Here is a 13,364-nt window from a genome sequence, read left to right as displayed (position 1 = left end):
CAAAATGCTAGCCAGTCCTTAGGCCAAGCAACTTAAGGGTATTTCTGTGGGTCATGGTGAATGCTGGTAGTCTCAGATCAGGTCTGGCAGGGTTTATGAGATGTAAAGCTATGCAGGTTGCTGTGTGCAGTTCCAACACAACGGTCCATTCTGTGCAGTGGCTCAGCCATACGCTCAAGAGTAAGCTGCACCTGAGTTACAGACTCATAGGGGTATGAGGTTGGCAGGGACCTCAGGGTCCACCTGGTCCAACCCCTGCTCAAGCAAGGACACCCAGAGCAGGTTGCCCAGGACCACATCCAGGCAGCTTCTGAAAATCTCCAAGGAGGGAGAGTCCACAGCCTCTCTGGGCAGCCTGTGGCTGTGCTCAGCTGCCTGCACAGTAAGAAAGGGTTTCTTATGTTTAAGTGGCATTTCTCATGCTTTAGTTCATGCTTGTTGCCTTTTGTCCTATCTCTGGGCACAGATGGAAAGAGTCTATTTCCAGTTTGCTAAAGGAAAAAAAAACATGCTGATTTCACTGCAGCACACCCACATATTGCCCAGATGCCCACTGGAGCTCTGCCCCCTCGTCCTTGTGTGAAATGCCACAGAGACAACATCCAGTAGGAAAGCACTTCACATCCCAAAGACTTCATCATCTTTGTCCTGGTTATGGTGCTTCTGGAGCACCACAGTGAGAACAGCTTGTGGGAAGGAGAATAGGCAAAAGTCCTACAGATTGAGGCTGAGCAGAAGAACACAGATGTAAGCCTCTGCCAGTGATATTCCTGTCTTTACTTCAGGGAAATTCACCCAGACCCCTCCCCTCCTGGGTACCAGTTATCATGATAACCTCCTCTCCTCAGGGCTCCAGGTTTAATCACTGCTACATTTACAATGCAGTGCCCTAGGAAAGGAAACCGTTTTCTGGTGAGGATTGATGACCGTGATCTGAACCTTGAAATGGGACAAGAAATAAAGACATGATAAAGACATTAACAATGTATGGTTTAATATATCAAGGCTGGGCAAACCAATTAGACTGAATAGAAAGTAAGCTAAATCTTTTCCCACAACTCTAATCCTTTCTGTAGGATTTGAAAGAGAATAAAAAGCTGCTACTGCTTTAAAAGTTACTTTCATGGTCATTTTTATGTTTTTGTATTAATACTCATGTTCCTGCCAGGAGCACAAATGAAAGTGCTGAAACACCCCACAGCCTTTCCTGTGAGATTTACAGACTAATTTTACAGATCTAACAAGTTTGAATTATTGGGATAGGATTCAAATACGCTTCTAAACTTGGGAGTATCTCTCTGAATTCAACATGAGATCTTACTATTTGCATTTCCCTCAGTCCTATGGGAGCCACAGTATACTGTTTTTACTTCATGTCCTGTTTAAGGGTTTAATGTTGGCTCTTAGATCTTTTACTTCCAGACAATCTGTCCAATTACTAACAGTGTCCAATTGACTCCTATGACTGCAGCTATGCTCAGAGCAAGAAACTGTAAAATGAACTTGGAAGAGCAGAGTGAGGACACGCAGATGTACACACATCCCAGACAAGTCCAGTATGGTTTGTCTATATTCCAGCTGCACTTCCATTAAAGAGCTCAAAGAACTTACATAGTAGTCCACTGGTAAGAAAAATTGTGGAATAAAAATGAACAAAGGGAGAATCAAACAGCAAGATCAGACTATGCCTCACCACCAGCAGCTTCTTCAGTCCTGTAACACGGGTTCCCTCTCAAACACCGGTGCTGAAAGCACTATGGTTAGGACTGCAGTCCCTAGAACATTCCAGGGAAGAGACTTTAACCTAAAAAAATGACTCTCCTCGGTGTCAAAATTATGCCAAGGATATGCCTATTCCTCCTACTAAGCTGGAAGAAAAAAAAAAGGCCACTTCAAGCCCCCTCTACACTTGAATTAAACTTTGTAGTTCATCCATATATAGAGCTGAATTTCAAATGAACCATTTAATTGTCCATTTTGTCATTCCACCTAAAAGTGTAAGGAAAAAATCATCAATATTAATAATCAAAATCTACAGAAAGAGAAGTTTAATATGTGTACCTGAATTGTGCCCTTGGAGACAAGGTTGCTGCTATCAATTGCTCCCTGGCAATGAATGACAAAATAATCTTCTGATCATCATCAGTTATGATTTTACTCTGTGCCTGCCACAAATTCTGTTCCCCAAGTCAGTGGGAACATGATCCTGCAAATTTTTTTGAACATTTTACATGTTTGAGTTCTAAATAAAACAATATCAATTTAGGTGTTCAATAAAACACCCTAAATATATTTTCCTTAATCCCCACAAGTCCATTATTTGAGACCAACTTTAATGGAGTAGGTTTAGAGTATCTGAAAATGTGGGTGTTTGATCTATTAGTGTGCACATTTGAAAAAAATATATAAATATATATATTTCTCAAGTAGAAATGACGAAATCAAGGAAAATATTTTTAAAATCTTAGTAATGTAAAGAAAAATATTATTTCTCATTTTTCTTACTGCATCCTTTTCACTGCAGGCTTTAAGTAACAAAAAAAATAAAATTGTATCTTTTTGTCATTAGCAGAGAAAGGAAAAGAGGAAGAAAAGAAGAAAGGAAGAAGGGAAGAAAAGAAGAAAGGAAGAAGGGAAGGAAGGAAGGAAGGAAGGAAGGAAGGAAGGAAGGAAGGAAGGAAGGAAGGAAGGAAGGAAGGAAGGAAGGAAGGAAGGAAGGAAGGAAGGAAGGAAGGAAGGATCTGTCTGTCTTTTGGGGACCTAAAGTTAGAAACCATATTTCTACAAAGACTTTGAAAAGCAACATCTGAAAATACTCCAAAGGAAAAAGGTTAATGAATAAGTGACTTCTCCAGTTTTGCTGTACTTCTGCAAGCCTCATCACCATGTACACACTCAAAAACACACACACTCGTGCATGCATGTGCAAACACACACACTCATGTGTGCATGTGCACACATACACACACACACACACAGAGTTTAAGGACTGACTGGCAGCTGAATGAAGGTTTTCCATACAAGCAACATTATAATAAAACATACAGAAGACTGCAAGTGAACTAGAGCTTTGGCTTAGAAAAGTATTTTAAAATACTTTCCATGCAGCTATTAATATTATATTAAAAAAATAATAGTTTTAGCTCAAATTCCCATGTTTCAAAGCTCACACAGCTCTAACACTGAGGTTATCTTGTTTGGCATGAGAACAGCTCATGTCTACATTAAAGCTGGAAGCTTAGAAGTGACATAAACAGGCCTTTTTCTATAAAGATAAAAGGCTAAGCTTTAAAGAATTTTATATTTATAGATAAACGTTTCCATAGTAATCATTACAGTGAAACTTGCTGGTGTCAGCAATCCTTTGCATACAAAAATGGCTTATATTCAAATTAGCAGGAATCACAGCATCAGATCCCAGCTTCTACCTGAAAGAAGGGCTTGCAGGAAAAGTCTGAATGGGGAGCTCTGGGTGAGCTATTGCCCTCATTTTGATCACATCACAGCTCCTTTCTGTCCTATGTGTGAACAATAAAACAGGAAGCATGCCACAGGAGAAAACTTTACAGTGACACAAAAACAGTTTAGGTGGCCCAGGTGTTCTTCTCCATCTCTAATCTGTAACCCTCAATGACAGAAATATAGACAAAGGAAAAGACAGGCAAGAGGTGGAAAACTGGGGCAGATGCCACAGGTTTTCCCCCCACCTTTTCCCTGCAATTTGGATTCTTTTACTATATGGTACAAATTAAATCCCCACTTTGGGAAGTTGTCCATTTTTTGATACTTAAGGCAAAATCTTTTACCAATAGAGCTTGGAGGACCAGGATTCCCCACCTACTGAGCAGATGTCTGCCTGAGTACTGACCCACTGACATGCCTTGCTGGATCAGGGCTGCCTTCTTGTTATTTCCCCTTCAACAGTGAGACTAGTACTTAAAATGATGGAAGTTATTTTAAACAATGAGGCTACGGTAATCATGTACGATAAGACTCAGACTGCACATTTCTGGAGATTTCTACAGTGCCCTGAAGTCAATTAGGTTTTAATTAAAATAAAAAAAAAGTGACGTGAAGGCTTTCAGTCTATGAATTTTTAAAGCACCACTAGTTAATTAAACAAAGGAAGGAAAATATCACATTCCCTTTTTTACAGGTGGCAAGATGAAGGATAAAAGAGGTGAAGTGACTTACTGAGGGACAACGTGGTAAGTCAGTAGTGCCTGGCACAGAACCAAGCCTCCTCACTCTGAGATTACATCCTACTCACTCCTTGAAGTCCTGAAGAAGGGAAAAGAAAAATAGCTAAGAGAGCTGTTCTAGCTTTGAAATGAGAACGCTGTGTGTGTGAGCCCACAGGCGTACGAACATATGCCATGAGAGAGATGCAAGTAATACTCCCTGATCAGCAATAATAAAAACTTCCCTCCTCCAACTTTATCTTAAAAACAAAAACAACCAAACAAACAAAAAACAGGCAAAACAAGGTGGGGGAGGGGAGGAATTGGAGTGGTGTACAATTAATATAATTTAATATACAAATGTTTCCATTGTAATCGGTGCCCTAATACCTGTCACTGTCAGCACCTCTTTCCAGAGAAGGCTCTCTGTTTCTTTTCACAGATGGGACTCTGACACTCACAAGAGATTACTTTCATAAGGTGCTCCATACGCACATTCAATACCCATTTTTACCCAGGCTTTTATGATATCTTTGGAGACATATATCCAGTTGTTTGGCTCCAGCAAAGCTACTAAAGCCTGGGACTCAGCTGGCAGGAAAGCAGCCTCCAACAAACAACGGAGCTCTTTTGGCCAGGGAGACATTTGCATTAACACCCACCAGAAGGAAGTGAACAGGGCTGGGAAGAGCAGCCGGGCTTCAAAGAGGTTGCCCCTAACAAGTGAGGGCCCTGCAGCCGGCCTGATGCCACCGGGGCCTGGTGGGTGCTGTGGGATCACTACCTGCCTCTGCTGCTGCGTGCTAGGCAGTAGGGCTCGGCTCGTGGCTGTCCCTCCTGCTCAGGTGCTGCCACCGAGCCTCACAGGCTGTGCTGCTAAGCTGAGCATATGGCAGGAGACACCCAAAGGAGGAGTAGAGCCTGTGCTCTGCCAGCTGTTGCTTTCTCACCATGGGTGTGTGGTGCAGCGGTGGCCTCCCAGCCCTTTGCTGCAGGAAAAAGCACTCAGACGAATTCTATCTTTAAAAAACTCCAGGTCTCGCATGTTGTGCTGCCTTACTTGCACGAATGTCTCTTTTAACACAGTTCTGTTCAAATCTGTATTGGTACACAGGCTCTTTGTGATCCGGCTTAGATTTTTATCCTAGTTAGAAGTGTCTTATTGGAGATATGCATAGCAAGCTGCCCAGACAACCCCTACGCCCAACCAAATACATTTTTTTCCTACAAGATGTTCAGCAGCAAAGCCTGAAGCCTTCTTATCTCTCCTGCATAACTGAGGATCAAAACACCAGAGAGGCTGTGCAATCTTGCAGCCTAGCAGCACAGTCTTAGCACTTACAAATGATTTGATATGAGCCAGATCTAGGGAAGTGGATCCTTAGGGGGGCTTTGGATCCATCTCTAACAATAACTCCTAGCTCCAACACTGGACAGCTACACCAATGTATTTTTTTTGAATCTCTGCAGCACATGCCATACCAGCATGGAAAGTTTTACAGACATCAGTCAAGACTTGCAGGTTTCTAGTGAGGACGAAAACTGGACAGAGAGAGAATAGATGCTACAGCAGATTTCTTGCTGTATGCTGCTCAGGAGATTATAAAGAGAAATCTGGGAATTCTCAGTCTTTGCTGTACTCCCACTCCTACAGTGGGCATCAAAGCAGATCTTTCTGAATCCATTTCCCCTTGACACGCATTCCGGGAACTACCTACCTTTCTGTCTCTGCCTATGGGTATGTTGTCTGTGCAAACCAATGGCTTCCAAACACCACAGATGCAACTGCATACCACCTCTGTGAATATATGCACACACATACATAATTAAAAAAAAATAGATCCCTGTTAGCCAGCCGTTATTTATCACACATTTATTATTTTCAGGGTCTGACAGACCACCGTTTCCTCTCACTTGATATGAAAATGAAATAAATGCAATGTCTTGCCCTGTTTGTTGGCAAATCATGATTTTTGCATTGTTGTGATAGTTCTCTATGTGTGAATGTGCATGTGTGTGTCAGAGGGACATAGCCCTGGTGAAGAGCATGCACTTTAGTTAAATACCCTGAGATTCCACTCTAATCTCTTGTTATTGTGAGTTTTATGAAATGGATTCTGCTCTGAAATTTTCCATGTGTGGTCTCAATTGAAGGTATCTGAGAGGAAGTTTGAGCTAAAGTCTACATAGCCATTTTATGTTGCAAGAGTAGGATAGAAAACACTTTTGCTGTAAGTTTCAAATATCATTTTCTAAAAAATGGCTGAAATTAGAAACTTCAGACTCTGTTTACTTCAGTTTTTATAGCCCCTGTTGAAAAAACAAAGTCTGAGGCAAATTGGCCAAGGGGTTCTTAAATAGACACTTTTGCAGATGCCTGTTATAAAAAATAAAAAATGCCATCCACATTCCAGATTATTTCAGGACTCTTGGACAACATTGCATTGGAGTTAAATGGACTCACTTCACCACTGTTTTGTGATGGAGCACTGCATAATTAGGGATAGGATAACGAAATGTTTGCCTGCTCTCAAATGCCATCTTAAATGATTTGAATAAGAGGTGAGCCAATATATAACTTCACACAGCACTTCATAGTGGCAGAAATGCCAAGAGTATCCCACTCAACTATAGGGAAAGATGCAGTTCCCCCTTATGTTCTTTCTATTTCTTGATTTTTCCAGCTCCTTTTTTTCCCTCCCCATGAATTGCCTGTCGCCCCCACCAGCCTCCTTCACCTTCCCACACAGATCCTTTTCTGTAAGCAACCATGGAATGCTCCAGCTACGTTTTAAGCTAATGCAGTGTGATAGAGGGAGAGGCAACATCAGGGAGTCAGAGATCTGAAAAGTTAAGGGGCTGAGTCTCTGGCTTCAGTTCAATCAATAATCACTGTGCATCTGGCCCCATGTTACTCCTGCACAATTAACTCAGCCACACTGCACTTACCTTGTCTTTTACATTAATTTACAGAAAGTAAATCCACAGTTTGCAACACTAAGTCCTGATCACACAGGATGGTGAAAAAAAGTCATACGCATGCGAGTATAGCCAGAGGGTTATTCAGTACATCAAGGCCCAAATAAATCCTGGGTTAGAAAGTTTTAGTTTGCAATGCACTTTAAGATAGCTAAAAGTTACAGTAGGAACCTTTTTCCCCTCATATCACAGCTTTGGTTTCTGCTGGGAAGAAAATACCTATAGCCAACGCAGTTGAAAATTAGGCAAATAATACCAAAATGAAAAGTGGCTGAGTGAGGCTGGGATTCTTCATTGTTCTGAGAAACCAACTACTTAGACAAGGGCTGGTCACTGCCTGCATACCAGCTGGTGTAACTGTGTAGTACTTTCAGACGCAAAAAAAGTACTGTTCTCCCTCCCCAGATAAGCTACAACCCATACAATGGGCACAAGTGCTCTGATACTAACACAGCTATTTGTAGCCAGATGAAGCTGACCAAGTTTCAAAATACACCACACTCTCCGAAAGGTTCCATGTAGGCTGTAGGTACCACCCCAAACCATGACAGCAAGCCGACAGCGAGTCAGCAAGGCTGACCCCATTGCTCCCACCCTGGGGCAGCTACCTGCCCCCTCACTGTAACATAAGGCAGCACAGCAGCAGCCCCTGGCTGCCTGCAGCCCCTCGCAGGTGCCACCAGCCCTCCTGTGAGGCTGAGCAGCCCCTGAGCTATGGGATCAGGCCAAAGTGGACACCAGAGCCACCCCTTTCAGCACAGCCTGCCATCGGCCTCATCCTGCCTCGGCAAGAGCTCTGTAGTCCCAGGGCTGCCAAGGCTTGGTTCACTCGTGATGCTGTTGAACGAAAGGCTGGTTCAAGCTATCTAAGCTTGTCTGGATTCATTATCACTTCACAGCACTGACGGGTGGGAGAGCTTCAGTTAGCTGACATTTATAGTACGTTAAGTTGCACACATACCCAGTGTTAACTTTGATGGCTAACGTGGTCCACACTGGTAACTCTACTTTCTCTTCTACCAACTACAAGCAAAAAGCTACTAAAGCTTTACAAGTATAATCCAAAAGCAGGCTGGAGATTTCCCAATTCTAGTCTGAATTACTAAAAAAGAAGACACATGCATACGTACACGTACGTGTGTATATCTTGGTTCTGACTTTCTCTTCTTTGTTTCTTCCTTTGCCTTTCTGTACAACAAGTCTACCACAAATCCAAAGGAAGAGGTATGGTTCACCCGACTTTCCACATTCTCATGAGATTGCCAGCACTTTGGAGTCTTCTTTTACCCACCTCAACAAATATTCTAATGGCCTTTCATCTGAATTTGTTCCTCATTAAATGTCTCTGAACGCATTTCAAAATCTTGCAGGGAAAGGTACAGCAAAGGAAAACTAGCTAAGAAGTTTATGACTACTGACCAGACCAAAAGCATTTTTTTTCTGCTAATTTTACATTCAAAACATTTTATTGTACCTGAAAAAAACCTGCCTTCATTTTGTTGAGATAATTATTTTAAAGTTATGTGTAAGCAAAATTTAACAAAACAAAGCAAAGCATTTCATATAAAAACGTCAAAACGTTTCTTTTTGAATTTCATAATCTCATTTTTTTGACAGATTTGTGAATTTGTCTCTTCTGGGGCTAAATATACAGAGCTAGTAAGAAGTTTCACTGCAAAAATTCTGCCGAGATCTGAAGAGATGTGTTGCATTTGCCTGAATTTTTGCATGGGAAGAGAGGCCATTTAACAAGCTAGGACAATGCACAGAGCTGCCAGTGCTGCCCCTCTTGATTGCCAGTGATGGCTACTGTCTACTGGCTGCCTGGAATCGTTTTGCTATTGGATCATATGATCTCTTAGCATCATTGCCAGGATCCCCGTGGCTTGGGGGTCTAGAGTTCAGTGCAGGCACGAAACACTGTTCATACACAGTTTGCACCACTCAGTAGCAGCAGCATCACTCATGCAGAAAAGGAAAACGTTTACAGATTGAGTAACAGGCTAGCAATTCCCATTAGTTTCATTTCCCTCCCCCCCCCCCCCCCAGTAAATGAAACTAAACAAAAACTGCTGTTGATCACCATGTGTTCAGAGTCATAGGCCACTTTCTCAGCTGGGCTGCAGCAGAGATTTCCTGGCTCTCAGTGTAATGATGCTGATTTATGCAAGTGAGGCACATGACCCACAGTTTATGTTACATATCCATAATCCCATATAGTCTTAATTTTGCTTTTCAAAGCCTACAAAAATCCACAAATTAACACCCTTTAGCATTATTCACTTTGGTTTTGTCAGTTTTTCTGCAGTAATCGATTAACAGTTATTTTCGAGTTAGGGTTTATCTCTTGTTGGCGGGTATATTTATGACACATGGTTACACCTACAAGAATACATTAAAAGTCTTTTGAGCAACTTGGAACTACAAAGGCAAACTAGTGCATTGCAGTTGCTCTAATCTTTGATGTCAGTAGAAGACTGCATTTACCAAAATCAAGCAAGAGAGTTCTGTTTTCTGCGATTAAAGCAATCCAGGCTAAACTTTTAAAGAAGCTGAGCCAACACAAGTAGCTTTAAAGTATACTTTTGAAACGTTCAGCAGTATTAAAAGAGTGGAATGCATAAAAATTTTACCTGTGTATCTTCCCCTCGTTTAACTCTTTTTTTTTTGAAAGAGAGTGAGTGCTGTTCCTTGTATAACATCTGGTTGAATGAAGGAGAAACAGAGTCTGAACTGTGTGTTCTGGGCACAAGAATCTGATGCAACTCACTTTCATCTTGTTGTAGCTTATCTGGTAGGCAGGCCTATTGGAGGCCTGAATTCCTAAGGATGTTATATTATAACAGCATGTGACTGCATTCAGTCGTCTCACCAGTGATGAATTTGCCTTTCCCTTCAGAGTTTTACTTGCTTTTAAACAAAAACTTTCTCAAATGGAATTAGCCTGTCCGTATAATCTTTACCACAGTAAGCCATGATTTGAAAAAATGATACAAATATGGAAGATGCAGACCTACAGTCCAGCCTGCATGTTATACTAGGCAAACGTGAATGTATTCACACATACACATACATAAGACATACATGACCCGAGTGATCTTTAAAGGCACAGCTGAGTCTCTCATGCACTTATGTAGACAAAACAGTCCTCTGGGGGCGAGGACTGTCTTCACTGTGTGCTTGTATATTGCCTAATAAAATAGCTCTGATATGAAATGCAATTTTTTCATATTACAAGAAGGTATTGACAGCTCTTTTCTTGATGCCAAACATGGATCACAATGAGGGCAGTGATGGGCAAATACTATAATTAAGGAAAAATCTGTTTCTAGTTTCATTTTCTCTAGCTGTAATAAATACCTCAAACTCTTGTCTTCCAGTAATAGTTCAATGTATTCCAGGTTGCAGCGAGCTACTTCTCTGTTTGAGGGATATCAGTATAATATATGCTCTTACTTTATAAGGGCGTTCTTCAGACATGCAGAAATTTGAGACAGAATTCATCAACACCTTTTCTCCCACTGCCAACGCAGAGCTGTGGCAGGGAGATGTGAAATATTCTGTAGCAGCTAGGGAACAGAGGACCTAACTGGGGAAAGCAATCAAAACAGTGCTCCCAGTGCAGCAGTGCACAGGCTATAAAGCCCGTGCCAGATTCACACCAGCCAGTGTTCGTCCAGGCTGTCTTAGAGTCAAGTGGCATTATTTTAATATTTCTCCTGGAAAGGGAGCAACTTTTTAAAATGTGATACTGCACATTATCCACCATCACTCTCGTCATCCTCCTCTAGGATACACCCACATCCCCATGTTACAGAAAGCTGCAGAGCCTAAGACCCTAGTTGCCCATTAACTGCTGAGAAGAGACCAAGCACTGCTTTCCAACCTCTGTGTCATGATTATTTACCGCACAGACCTCTGCTTTTAAATACGTGTTTTAATTTCCTATAATCCCAGCTCCTACCATGATTATGTGGAATTCCATTTATTCTATTTGTTCTATTTTAAAAGGGATGAAGTCATCTGTGCTGGAAACTATGACCTGATTGAAAGAACTGAAATGCTGCAATGTCTCAGACACAGCTCTGGCACATGAAGAAGTATAAATTAAACTCTTCTACAGACATTTGATCTCTTGCTATGAAAAGGGATATTGTGCTTCCTCTGTTTAACAGTATTCTCTGTCCACTGTGAAAAGAACCCTGTTTGCATTTTTTTTTTTTTAAGTGTGGCATTTTTTTCCACTCTAAATAGGATTGCAAATTAAGCTTCGGCATGTATACACACTGAGTCTATATATTACTGACTGCTGTGAACTAAGGGATGCCAATGCCAGATCTCACAGACTCATTAACTAACTGATTCAGTCGTTACCAGTGAATCTAACGCTTCCGAGCTCCAGGACTGTATATACCACAACCCTCCACAATTGCAAACCATTTTTGGTCATGAGTAGCAGATCAGCAGAATACAAGGCTGTGTCTTAATCCAGTTAACAATCATTGTTTATGGTTATCTGCAAAAAATCCAGCAGCTTTACAAATTCTGCCCTTGTAAGCATAAGGTTAGATACCCTAGAGATACCTCGGTTATGGATTCCATTTCTTTATTCAAGGTAATTTTACATGTCTTGCAAACTCTAATATAGTGCAGAGGGGTCTACTTACTCTGGAATTTTAAATAAATGTGTGTAAAGGATTCATGCAACAAGAGTTATAATTCAGCATGCTGTGCTGTAAAGTAATTTGGTTAAGTTAGCCATCTCATGTTATACATTTGCTACAGAATTAGCTCAAATTGCCTACTTGCCTCTAGAGCTAGGCAAGCCTAAAGTGAGAATAGCCATGCTGAAAAATAGTACTTGAGTTGTTGCAGGGCTAGCAACAGATGAGGTGTGTGAACTACAGCAAATTCCCCCTCTTTTCCACAACCAGCCAGACAACTCATATTAATAGTTAAGGATTTTTTTGTGTCAGTAAAATTCATGTTAGGGACAGTACTCATGTTAATACCTCAGTAAAAACAGACACTTAATGATTTCTTTATCAAGTGCTTTCATCTTTCAACAATACTGGACAAGATCTCCACATACTCAGTACTAACCTGCCTTTGATCCCATGAAAATTGAAAGGAAAAAAAAATCACTCACTGCAGGCTACTGAGGCATCCTAAAGACAATGAAAACATTCCTTTCTGTAAATCTCAAGAATAGATTTTTTAAAATGTCAGTCCTGCAAAAAGCAGCCTGTATACTCAGAGCTCAGTTATTTCTATGCTGTATGTGGCTACAAGCAAGAGTTTTCCATTGTGGAGTAGGCTGGGACAAAGTGTTCAGGATAAAGTGGTCAGGTTGTACATTTTGGGCAGGATTTGATTTGGGATGTGTCTCATTTCCTTTCAACCTTCGGGAAACCAGAAAAGGGAAAATAAGCCTTCCTCATCTTTTCTTAAGCCTCCCAAGGTACTTTTTCTTTCCGGGAATGTACTCGTTCCATAGGGACCAGTTGTAGGATCCTCTCTTCTAGCTGATTGTTGACCTAGGTGATGCCAGAAATAACACAGTCCCCTGTCCTTCCCCCAACATGATAGCACATCTTTAGCTAACTGAAAGATTTCCATTGAAATGTTTCTGTTATAAGACTGATTTTTTTTTTTTTTGCTAGTCATCATTTTCAATAGCATCCTCTTTCCTTAAAAACTCTGAACTTTGTTGAAACAAAACATTTTGGATTTTTTTTTAGCCACAGATATTTTGAAATTATCTCTTCTTAATAGACTCTGCAGTCTCTGCTTTTTCCTAAATTTTCTATTGCCAATGGAGTCTTGAAAGAAAAGCTAGCAAACAAACAAATGAAAACCCTTCACTATATATTCCCTTCTTTTATTTCACAATAACATGATGCTCTTTATGATATGAAGTCATAGCTCTTTGATGTTCCTTTGTGCTAGGGTTTTCAAAGGAAATTAGCTTCCAAAATACAATGACATTCAGCAGCAGAAGCTGAATGCCTAACATCAGTGGGTCTCACTGAGAATTCAGTTTCAAGAAGAGGTATCATTTCAAAACACCTGTCCTTTCAGTACTGAAAAGATACTTGTCATCCATGACCTAGAGACTGACATCTTTTGTGGTGTTTGGTCCTTTTGGAGATTTGTGCTACTGTGAAAGAAATGAACACCACTGGAAAGCAGAAAAACTACAAT

This window comes from Aythya marila, assembly GCF_965140915.1.
Source record: "Aythya marila genome assembly, chromosome: 1".
Lineage (NCBI taxonomy): Eukaryota > Metazoa > Chordata > Aves > Anseriformes > Anatidae > Aythya > Aythya marila.
The sequence above is the reverse complement of the archived record's forward strand: the minus strand, read 5'-3'. Positions refer to the sequence as shown.